This window comes from Nycticebus coucang, chromosome 10 (genome assembly GCF_027406575.1).
Source record: "Nycticebus coucang isolate mNycCou1 chromosome 10, mNycCou1.pri, whole genome shotgun sequence".
Lineage (NCBI taxonomy): Eukaryota > Metazoa > Chordata > Mammalia > Primates > Lorisidae > Nycticebus > Nycticebus coucang.
Genome location: NC_069789.1, coordinates 20,759,453 through 20,771,949, shown reverse-complemented (window position 1 = coordinate 20,771,949; position 12,497 = coordinate 20,759,453). Strand labels below are relative to the sequence as shown.

Here is a 12,497-nt window from a genome sequence, read left to right as displayed (position 1 = left end):
AGGAAACTGAGTCTTAAAGAACAGAATATGCATTTGAACAGCCCAGCACTGGCCCTGGAGAAACTCTACCCCATAATGGGGCCACATCCCAAAGAGCACTCTGTCCTGCCAGGGAGACAGAGAGTCTCGCCCATTCAAAGGTGGAACTGACAATAGAAAAGGCGAATGGCAGAGCTGAAAGGTCTGACTCTTACGCAGAGAACCACGGCCCAAGGGAGACGACCCAGGATGGGATCCAGACGGTTCTGCTGTTCCCATTCCTCCTGCCAAGTCCCTTGACCTTGTGAGCAGGAGGTGAGCCTCGGGCGCCATTTCCAGTCCCGGAGCAGCCTGGGGATTAAAGGTACCCATCTGTCAGTGGAGGCCCCGTAAGGTGGGCGGGTGTCGCGAGGAAGCCGTGAGTCCCAGGCACTCGTCCTGCCCCATGGCAAATGGCTCTGGTGGAGAATTGTGTGTGTGGAGGAGACTAACCTTAAAGGCTCCAACTTTATAGGGTGTGAATAAAGGCTGATGCATGCTGCCTAGTAACAAATCAAGGAAAAGTTCCAGCTCTTGATCTCATCCAGAAAGGCCTCGACTTGTTCAGCAGGGCCAGGGCTGCTTCCGTCGCCCGGGGTGGCGGAGGCAGAACAGCAAATGAGAAACCCAGGCGCCAGCCCAGGAGGGCAGGGGCCTCTTCCTTCTGAAGATCGGGATATGTGCAGGCCCTGGGCTCTCTGTGCTTTGAGACAACTGACACCTGTAATTCCAATCACACAGGGACAACTGGGGAGGGACAGCTGTGTCCTGGCTACTCCAGGAATGTTGGAAACGCTGGCCTGGGGAAGGAAAATAATCTCTCACTCTTTCATATCCCCACCACCAGCACCCACGCACCCCTCCCAGGTCCACCGGCCTCCCCAGCAAGATATCTCAAGGCATCTGTACTCTGCCTTGTTTTCTTGACACTGACCACACTTCTCCCTATCAAGCCCACATTATTAATTACCGCAGAACATGGGTCCTAGCGCTGCCGCTGGAAGAAAACATTCTTTCGTTTTGCTAGTGGAGACTGAAGACTCAGAAACAACTGAGAAATAGGCCCTGGTTTGGGGCCAGGGTCACAGGACTGGGGCTCTTGACCCTTGTGCGGGAGGAGGAGGGACTGGGGGAAGGCAGTTCTTAGGTTTCTTTAGATTTACCATCTGATGGAGCCCCCGGGGCTGGGAAACCACGTGGGAAGTTTCACTGTCACGGCTTCGCTCAGAAAGTGGAGATCCAGGAGACTGAGTGTAGAAGTTTCTGTACTCTCTTCCAAAGCCCAGACTGTCCAGGGCTATGCCCTTTCCAGAGGCAGCCTGCACACAGGCTCAGGAAGAGCCAGGCTACTGGAAGGTTTCTCCTGAGGGATGGGCCTGCCCCCCCCCCCACACGTCAGGGAGGGGAGACGACCTCGTTCCTCTGAAACAAGTCAGTCTGGGGAGCTGAGTCAGAGGGAATGCCATCGTTCACCCTGGAGCTGGGCCAGGAACTGAGGGTTGGACCTCGCTAAAAATAAGCCACTCATGTCTGGACTTCGCGCTCCGTCTCCTCAGAGCCCTGGCACTTGGTACCCTGCCATGTCCTGTGGCGCCCTGTGGTGTCCTGTGGGTCGAGGCCAGGGGCTGACTCAGGACGAGAATGTTCTCTGGACTCTTTTTCCACCAGGTTGGGTGCAATGGAGAAAAGGCTTGGTGATGAGTCTCTGTGTCACACTCTGGACCATGCCAAAGGCAGGGGATGGAGAGAGAAGGAGCTGGAAGCAGTTGCTGCTCCTCAGGCCAGAGCCCCCCAGGAATGTCAGGGAGGCATGCTCGCTGAGGGCCCTCCCTCCTGCCCTGGAAACCAATGGGTCTCCCTGGCACAACCTTTCCAAAGCTGACGCCTTTATAGGTTATTAGAGGATAGAGGAAGTAAGCAGTTTTTTTTTTTTTCCAAAATGGAAAGAACTCTGAAGTATACTCATTATTTAAAAAAATCAAACAAAAAAGACAAGTAAATAGAAATTAAAATCCCCCCATATCTGTCTCTTTCTATAAATTTCTAGAGGAAATCCACATTTTATACATAGTTTTGTATACACATTTAGGTGAATACACTTTCCTTATATAAGAATGTGGTTAAGTCAACATTTTCCAACTCATTTTCTTCTTTTTGAGGCAAAGCCTTGCTCTGTCTCTCAGGCTGAGTGAGTGCTGTCACCACAGCTCACTGTAACCTCCAGCTCCTGGGCGCAAGTGATCCTCCTGCTTCAGCCTCCTGTATAGTTGGAACTATGGGTGTTCACCACTATTCTTGACTATTTTTTTTTTTAATTTACTCACGATACCAAGAACCATGCTAATTTTTAATTTTTTCTTTTTGTAGAGATAAGATCTTGCTCTGTTGCTAATGCTGGTCTTGAACTCCTGGCCTCAAGCAGTCCTCCCACCTCAGCCTCCCAAAGTGATAAGATTATAGGCATGAGCCAGTGCACCTGGCCTTGATTTTCTTACTTAGTAATATATCATGGACAATTTATCATTTTATATGATCATTTGAATAACTGCATGTAGAGGAATCATAATTTAACCCAGAGGTTAGCAAACTTTTCTGTAAAGGGCCAGATAGTAAATATGTTTGGTTTTGAAGGCCAGATGGTCTCCATTTCAAATACTTAATTCTGCTGTTGTAGCTCCAAAGTCCTCAAAGATAATACGCCGATGAACAGGTATGGTATGGTTGTTCTAATAAAACTTTATTCACGAAAACAGGTCCTGGACTGGTTGGTTTTGGCCCACTGACCTACTTGCTGACCTCTGATTTAACCTGTCACCTACATGTGGGCCTTTCATGGCAATTTTTTCTCATTAAAAACAACACATAACTATACTTGTGCGTGTGTATATATGGATATGTATATATGTGTATATGTGTGTCTGTCTATATATAGTATACATACATGTATGATTCATAGCCACATACAAGATTTGCATATATACGGGATTCACACTACACGTAAGATTCAGATATACAGTATATACATGCACACACGTACACGCACACAGAGGGTGCCAAAAAATATTTACACACTTTAAGAAAGGAAAAAGCTCCATTAAAATTATAATACTCAATGCATACTGATAACAAAAGATGAATACAAGTCACTTTGAGCACCTCTTGTAATTGAAGAAATTAAACATGACTTGAGTATTACAAATTTAATGGAGATTTTTCATCTCTTAAAATATGTATACCTTTTGGGCGGTGCCTGTGGCTCAAAGGAGTAGGGCACCGGCCCCATATGCCAGAGGTGGTGGGTTCAAACCCAGCCATGGCCAAAAAATGAAAAAAAAAAAATATATATATATATATATACCTTTTTGTGGGCATGCTCTGTATATCCTTGTCTGATGGCATCCCTAGGATAAATCATAGGATATATTTTTCCTGGGATTTCAGAAAGAAGTTCATAAACCAACTACGGACTCAGTTTGCTCTCTTGTCCTCTAAGAAACGCATTTTGCCCAGGTCTGGATTTAAAAACTGACTTTGACAAGAGTGTCCTTCAGGTCTTTCGTGTAGGTACAATGTGATTGTTAAGAAGATCCTTCCTCCAGGCAGAGCCTGCCAGGGAACTTGTTTCTTTCTTTTTTCTTTTTCTTTTTGTACAGAAGGAGCCTAGCTCTGTTGCCCAGGCTGGAGTGCCAGGGACCTCGTTTTTGATGGATGACAGCTGTCTGGGTGGCTTCTCGAGAAGTCTGGAAGCAGTCAACTTCCTCCAGGACGGAGAGCTGTCATGGAGCTTCCACGCACACGTCTGGGTAGACTGAAAGCCTGTCTGGTCCCCGAAGGATAAGCATGGTGCACACACTTTTTTTTTTTTTTTAAATGAGAAAATAGCTTTATTTCATTTTGGGGTGTGGGCACACACCCAGTCTCAGAACTTCTGGAGCTGCTTCGTGGTGCCAGCAGCCTTGGAGACTCCAAGCATGTTGAAGTGCACCGTCTTGCTCAGGGGCCGGCACTTACCCACTGTGATGATGTCACCAATCTGGACATCCCTGACCCAGGAGGACAGGTGTACAGACATGTTCTTGTGGCGCTTCTCAAAGCAATTGGACTTGTGGATGTGGTGGAGACAGTCTGGCAGATGACCACCGTCCTCTGCATCTTCATCTTGGGCACCACGCCAGGCAAGGTCCACCCTCGGATGGGGATGTTACCAGCAAGGGGTATTTCTTGTCTATGTAGGTGCCCTCAATGGCCTCTTTGGGAGTCTTTTTTTTTTTTTTGAGACAGAGCCTCAAGTTGCCGCCCTGATTGGAGTGCTGTGGCATCACAGCTCACAGCAACCTCCACCTCCTGGGCTCAAGCGATTCTCTTGCCTCTGCCTCCCAAGTAGCTGGGACTACAGGCTCCCACCACAATGCCCTGCAACTTTTTGGTTGCAGCCATCATTTTTGTTTGGTGGGCCTGGGCTGGATTCGAACCTGCCAGCTTAGGTGTATGTGGCTGGCGCCTTAGCCGCTTGAGCCACAGGCGCCGAGCCGCTCTTTGGGAGTCTTGCAACCCAGACCGATGTTCTTGTAGTACCCTGGCAGCGTCTTCTTGCCAGTTTCTCCCCACAGGACCTTCTTCTTGTTTTGACAGATGGTCAGCTGCTTTTGATACGCTTGCTCTGTCTGATGGCCACCATCTTTCCGGCTGCCTGATAAAAAACTGCACGTCCTTTTTATAGAATACTCATTAGAGGGTGGGGACCAGGTTGAGAGGACATTGAGGACAGTCTCTGCCCTCCAAGAGTTTTCTCTGCAGTGTGAGAGAGAGTACATCCTTGTCAAGCACCGCCCTCCCCCCACCCCCCCGCCACCACAGGAGCCGGCATCCAAGGAGACCCAGCAGAAAGCGGTCCCAGCTGGTGTCCGGCCCACAGGAGGACGCTACTTCCTTCCCTGTCCTCTCCCGAGGAGGCCAGCCTCCTCCAGCATCTGCTCATTCAGGAGTTAGCAGGAGCGTAGTGCTGGCGGGAGAAAGTTCAGGAGTGCCTTCTGTAGGGACAGAAGGGTGTGCATTAGCAAGAAATAGTGGAGGAAGCTCCAAAGAGCCCTGAGCTGGAGGAGCGTTCCCAGGCAGTGTTCACTTTCAGTGCTGAGGAGTGGTGGAAGGTCCTCAAGCTTCGAGGGGTGTTGCTGTCCTCATCTGTAAGGAGAAGGCCTTGGTGAGCATTCACCTTCTACCAGTGAGTTAAACTGGAAGAAAAACTATGTATGTACTTGTGCACATGGGTGTTCCTGTGTGCCTGTGTGTGTGTGTGCATGTGAGTCTGCATGTATGTGAATGCAGCAACAGCATGAGTCTTTTGATTTTTGGTCAGCCAGCACAGGCATGCTTGCCAGTCCTCAGGCGTCTATTCTGCCCTGGACGCCCCCATGATGGTTTGGTGCTGGGTGGCCCAAGGTGGGGGCCAGATTGGTGGGATGCAGGGTTGAGGGGGTCTTTGCAGAGAGTTCCATTCACCCTGGGAACCCTCAGGCCTGGCTTTGAAGGGCTCCAGGGCGCACCTACGCAGCACCAGTGGTCCCAGGAGTAGACAGATTGGTTGGCCGGAGAGTCTGAGAAGCCCTCGCAGTTTCAGATCCGCTTGTGTGATAGCCGCTCTTTGAGAACTGGGAATACGCAATGTTTGACCAAGGGCCTGGTGATTTACAATGACACCTCTATAGAAGGACTGGAGACTGACTTCGGAGGGGTGCAGGGTTCTGTCCTCAGGACAACTGAGGCTTCCTCTCAGTTCTAGAGAGGAAAAAATGAGCAGCAGGTGCTGTTGACCTCCAGGTTACAAGATGCCCCACATGTCCATGCTGGCTGGTGCCCTGCCTCTCACCTGGAGATTCATCCTGCCTCTAGTCAGTCTCTTCTGTGAGCAGCCACCAGAAGGAACGCTCAGAGTGAAACTTTGATGTTGTCACTCCTCCATGTCAACCCTCACAGTCTCCCCATTGGCCCCAAAATAAAGTTCTCATTTTTCAACAGGCATTGGAAGCACCATGGCAAATGAGACAAGTTCCTGTCCCCCTGGGGCTTACTTTCTAGACTGATGGCAGATAATAACTGGATTGACAACTTAATTACAGAGAGTGGTGGGTAATATTGAAAAAAAATAAAGCAAGGTAAGGGATGGTGAATGACCTGAAAGGAGTATTAGGAAAAGTGGTCTGACTGAAGTAGGGACTGAAGTGAGCCCCTATAGTAGGGAGAAGGAGCATTATAGCTAAGAGGGGGAGAAGAGCATGTGCAAAGGCCCTGTGGTAGGAACAAGCTTGGAATGCTTGAGCTCAAGTCATACAAGGAGGCAAGTGTGACCAGAGCTGGGTGAGAGTGGTAGGCAGGCAGGCTCAGACTGGTATCCAGCTGTGGTTCTGGCTCATCGTGGTAAGAAATTTGGCCTTTACTCTTTTTTTTTTTTGCAGTTTTTGGCTGGGGCTGGGTTTGAACCTGCCACCTCTGGTATATGGGGCCGGTGCCCTACTCCTTTGAGCCACAGGCGCCACCCTCGGCCTTTATTCTTCATGTGACAGGAAGGTTTGAGTGGGCACAGGGAAGTCATTGGATATATTATAGGTTCTTAAATGATGATCCCGCTGCTGTGTTGGGAAGGCACGTGTGGCCCAGGGGAGGGGCTCCCGGAACACCATTTGATAACGAGCAGATGCAAAGTCCTTCCAGTGTTTTATCCACGGGCTGATGGTTTTAGGCCTCATTTTGGAAAATCAGTTCCTGGCATGACATTCCAGTCTCTTCACAGACAAACACTGGTCTTGTCCCCTGTTTATTCAATCCTTTGCGGGACTGTAAATCTGGAGACAGCTCCACCAGGAACTTCTACCCGGCTGCAGACCCTATGAACAGTGTAACCTTGAGCAAATTACTTAACCTCCATGACCTTTGGTTTTTCCATCAGTCAAACAGAGAAAAGAGCTGCCCTTTCTCTCCTTCATGGATGAAGATGTGGTAGAGCCAGCTGAGCTCTGCAGCACAGACGTGGGTGTGTGGATTCACAACCACCTGTGGGCTCCAAACAACAGGCCCGAGCAGTGGTTCTCTGTATAGGAGGGGAAGGCTTAGCTCCTCAGGATCTGTGCTCAGAACTCTGAAATCTTTTGACAAAAAATTTCTAATTGTGCTGAAATTTACATAACTTAAAATTTACCATGGTAACCAAGTCTAAGTGTACAGTTCAGTTGTGTGAAGTGTGCATTAATAGTGTTGAACGACCATGACTACCTGCTGTCTCTAGGGTTTTTAATTTTGCAAAACTAAAACTTTGTCCACCAATTCCCTCCAGCCCCAGGAAACCACCGTTCTAACTTCTCTAGATACCTCATACAATTGTAATCATACAGCATTTGCTCTTCATTTAGCACGATATCATCCCAATTCATCCATGTTGTGAACTGTGATATCTTCACAATTCATCCATTCTGTGTAGAATGTCCTTTCCTTTTCAGGGTGAATAATATTCCATTGTGTGGACATTCCACCTTTTGGCTACTATTGAATAATGCTGCTACAGACATGGGTGTGCAGTCAGAACTCTGAATTTTAGACTGTATTATGGCTCCACTTAAATGCATCCTCTCGTCATCCTGGGCCTTCTTAGCAGCCCTTTCATTCATCCAAAGGCACAAGAAACCTGAAAGAATCTCAGCGGTTCCTCCTGGACAGTCTATGCTTTTAACTATTCTTTGACACAGGCCAATGTTTCCACAGGACCTTCGTGGAGAGAGTTAAACATTAGATAATTTAAGGTATTGTGGTTTTGGAGTTAAGGCTACCCCTCCCCTCCAATGGATCATCTGTTTTATCTCTACTTGACTTTTTTAAAATGCTGGAACTGTTTTTTGATTGCATACAAAGCGTTTTTTCCTTTGACATTTATACGACCAAAGGTGGAAAAATAAGACCTTTGCTTATTAACAAAATGAATCAATCTCCTTCCCCCATGGGAACTTGAAAACAATTTAGAGTACAAACTTCAGATTTTCCTCTGCTCCGAATTGGGTTGACCTTTCTTCTAGGTAAAATTTAAGGGAGATCTAGCTGGGCTTAACAGAAAACGGGGTCACACCGGGTGCCACTAGTTTTTACCCTGGCCGGAAGTGCTTGTTTTGTCATCAGCTCTGCACAGCCTCCTTCAGCACCTTCTGAGAAAGGAAAGTTGAAGCCCAGAGAGGTTACGAGTGCGAGCAAAGGTCACCCCGGGACACAGTGACCTTGGGAAATAGTGCTTAGCTCAGAGCCCTTAATGAGGTTGCAGTGGACAACTGCCCCAAATGGTAAATCCTCGAGGGCGGCAGGGGTGTTGTTTGGTATTCTTCTTCCTTTTTACTTTATAGGTGCCAGATGTGTTTGGGGAAATTCCCCATAAGGTAGGTGCATGGTTAACCCCTCCTTGGTCCAACCATTTTGCATGTTCCCACTCCGAGGCGGTGAGGCCAGAGTTTCCAGTCAGCGTGCCCTGCATCTGGCCCCTGCCTGGGAGTGAAAAGCTCAGAACAAACAAAAGCAAAGAGACTGTGTTGGAAACAGGACCGCAGGGCTTAGAAAAGTGGCCTGAGGCCAGCTCCTATGCTTTCCAAATATGCCAGGAATGCTGGGCCCGGAGCAAGGGGACCAAACAGGAGAAAGAAGAAAAAAGAACAAGCGTCACCAGGGCACAGTCCCCAGGGCATAGGTCTAGCCCGTCAAGTTGTCAAAACAAAGCAGAAGAGAACTCCTAGCCCCAAATCAAAGTGGACTGAAAAGGTTCAGAAGTCAGGGACGATCATTCCTAAAATGCGTATCTTTAGTGGGAGGGCATCAGCAAAAATAAATCTCTTGGTCTTCCCAGCAGTGGGTCTTTAGGTGAAGAAGCAACTCAGGGGACCCCGAGGAGAAGCGGTTTCAGCCCACAGCCTGCGAGCAGGGCTGGGTCACAGATCCTTCTCCAGTCCCCAGCAAGCTCCTCGGGGCTGGGGTCAGGCTTGGGCTTGGTTTCCAGTTTGAGGTGGAGGAACATGACAAGGACAAAAGGTGAAAGGGTACACCAGTGGGGGAGGAAAACAAAACAAAAACAGGAAGTGGCCAGCTCAGGGATTTTCCACAGGAAAGCTGGGAAACATGCCCCGAAAGAAAAGAGAATCAAAAGACAAAATGACAATAAGTTCAGTGTAAAGATCTCAGTCTGCTCCGTGATTCAAGAGTCCGGCAATCCCTCATTCCATGAAACAGTGTTCCAGGGAGCTGAGCAGGAGAGACGGGCTTTACAGACTGAGAACGGCTGAAGAAAGCCACACGGGGAACAAAGAGAGTATCAGTTACTTTTCAAAGTTACTTTTTCTTTTTTTTTTTTTTAACATTTTATTTTTTATTATTTTATTTATTTATTTATTTTTGCGGTTTTTGGCCAGGGCTGGGTTTGAACCCGCTACCTCCAGCATATGGGGCCGGCGCCCTACCCCTTTGAGCCACAGGCGCCGCCCCAAAGTTACTTTTTCTTATGTGTGTGTGTGTTTGTGTGTGAGAGAGAGAGAACAGGGAGATAGAACAATAGGAAAATACCTAATTGGTTAACATCAGTTACTTCCGGCTGCGTTTTTAGGGAACTTCATCGCCATGCTGACTGAAGATTGAAACTGGTCTTTTGGGAAATTGGCTGTTATCTCTTTCCCCCTTTCTTGGAAGGTCAGGTAACAATTTAGTTTGGGTTTGGTGAGGTGGAACTTCATAGCCTGGGTGACTCCATCTTGATTTTTAGTCTGGTCTGTTAGGACCTAGTGCAGGAGCTTAGTCCAAAACAATGACCTCCTATAATTTTTATTTAACAAGAGATAAAGGAATAAAAGGCACTCCTCCAAATCCTCTGAAGCTTCTGGAGATGGGAAGTGTGGCTTCAGGAGGAGCTGGCTTGATGGAGGTGAGGTAGGGGGACAGGACACCCAGGTGGGAAACCCAAGTCTGGGATGCAGCGTGGCTCACCACTGATGTGACACTTGATGTCTCCCTGGCTCGTTCTCCTCCTGGAAGGAGAGCTTTGTCACCTTTTGTGTCTTTTAGGGAAGTACGGTGTCTGACAATTAAGTTCGTAAACTTGCCAGGCTGCACTTACATTGGCAGCCCTGTACAAACAGCTGGGTAAGGTTTCTCCTAGCCCTGTTTGTGCTGATGTGTGGCATGTCTTGCTGAGTGGTGTTCATTATTGTTGTTGAGTAGTTCTGTGCTCCCTTGAAAGAATGTCAGAGTTTGCATTGGAGCAACGAACAAACATTAAATTTCTTGTTAAACTTGGCAAGAGTAGAAGTAAAATCAGGGACACGTTAGACCAAATTTATGAGGGCAACGCCGTGAATAAAACAGCAATGTACAAATGGATTAAACATTTTTCTGAGTGGATAGAAAGTGTTACTGATAAAGAGAGGTTAGAGAGGCCAGTAACAAGCAGAAAACAAGATGAAAACATTGCATAAATCTATTGAATTGCATGTCAAAATCATTGGCTGACTGTAAGAAGCACAGCAGACCAAGTAAATATCAACAGAGAAACAGGAAGATCTTCACTGAAAACCTCGGCATGAAAAAGGTGTGTGCAAAAACAGTCCTGAAGGAGCTCACCAATGAACAAAAGGAGAGTCAGAGTTTGCCAAGACCCAGAGGAGAGGTAAGACGATGTTTTGGGCCACGTTACCACTAGTGATGAAACATGGGTGTACCAATTTGACCCTGAAATAAAGCTTCAAAGTGCACAATGGAAGTCACTCAATTCTCCATAACCAAAACATTTCTGTCAGTCCAAATCGAGTCAGAATGATGTTGCTAAACTTTTTTGATATCAGAGGGATTGTTCATTATGAATTTGTACCAACTGGATGGTTAACCAAGTTTGCTGTTTGCAAGTGCTGAAAAGGCTGTGTGAAAAGTTAGACAGAAGAACCCCAACTTTTTGCCAACAACTCATGGCTCTTGCGTCACAGCCACGCACTAGTTCCCGTGGCCCTATAAGGGAGTTTTTGACCAGTAACTAGTAACTGTATTGAAAGACCCTCCTTACTCACCTAATCTGGCTTTCAATGACTTTTTTCTTTACCCGAAGATAAAGGAAATAATGAAAGGAAGACATTTTGATGACATTCAGGACATCAGGGATAATATGACAATAGCTCTGATGACCATTCCAGGAAAAGAATTCCAAAATTGCTCTGAAGGGTGGACTGGGCATCAGTGTACAGCTTCCTGAGGAGAGTACTTTGCAGTTGACTGTAGTGATATTCAGCAATAAGGCATGGGGCACTTTTTCTAGGGGAGTTTGTAAACGTAATTGTCAGACCTTCATATGTTCATGTATATCTAATGCCAATATGTGAAGAGGGGTCTAAGACAACCTAGGGAACACAGCCCCACCTCTTGTCCATTCTCCTCAGATGATATTTCTGATGCATATGGGCAGACAGCATGTGGAACTCAAGTCACACAAATGGAAAAACATTTGTTTTACCTGCCTGTCACTTTTAGGGCTGAATCGGTGGTCAGAATTTGCTACCAGAATTTGGAAGGGGCCAGGCCAAAGGAAGGCTTTCTGCCCTCTCTCTCTTTTTCTTCTAAGCAGGGAAGGGGCAAACTTCCCAGAACTGCAGGTGGGCAAGGGTCTGCGAGGGAGGAGAGTGACAGGTCCTGGGTGGGACCCTAGGAAAAATCAGGTAGTACAAGAGCAGAGGACCAGCATTCTGGATCCCAACCCCTGGGCCCTGTCCATGAAGCAGCCACTCCTTCCTTCCCCAGGAGGTGCTTAGTAGGTACTTTCTTTGAGTCAGGGTCTTACTCTGTCACCAGGCTGGGGTGCAGTGGCGTCATCATAGTTCACTGCAACCTTAAACTCCCAGGTTCAAGCCATCCTCCCCCGTCAGCCTCCAGAGTAGCTGGGACTACAGATATGTGCCACTGTGCACTGTTAATTTTTAAATCTTTTGTAGAAATGGGGTCTCGCTATGTTGCCCAGTTTGGTCTCCAACTCTTGCTCTCAAACGATCCTCCCACCTCAGCCTCCTGAAGTGCAGGGATTACAGGTGTGAGTCACCACGCCCTGTCCTCAGAGTGTACTTCTTGACTTACAGCGACGAGCTCCTTTACCAATAACAGGAGGAAACCCCCCCAAACTCCAGTTCCTTCCTAGCCACATCTGTCTTGAGATCTTATTTTAGTCCTTAGTTAATCAAGGAAGTCATAATGTTATGTGAAAAGGGAAGAATGTGCCAGCTTGTTTCAAACACCCAACATGCAAATGAATCAGCAAAGTATATTGCATATGGCCACCAGAGGTCAAAGGTCAGCCTCCACATTCAACATTTATTTTGCTCAAAATACACTGCAAGCAGGATGGCAGGAAATGAGTTGCAGCAACCTCAATTCTTGCGTGAAAGTTTCCAATTAGGAATTCAAAGAATTCTTTTATGAAGAAGTGAAAC

The 12,497-nt window shown here is 47.4% G+C and overlaps 1 pseudogene; it reads right to left on the bottom strand.

Annotated features, from left to right (window-relative positions):
• Nucleotides 1-3,769: 3,769 nt before the first annotated feature.
• Nucleotides 3,770-9,656, bottom strand: LOC128596360 (40S ribosomal protein S11-like; annotated as a pseudogene).
• Nucleotides 9,657-12,497: the final 2,841 nt, after the last annotated feature.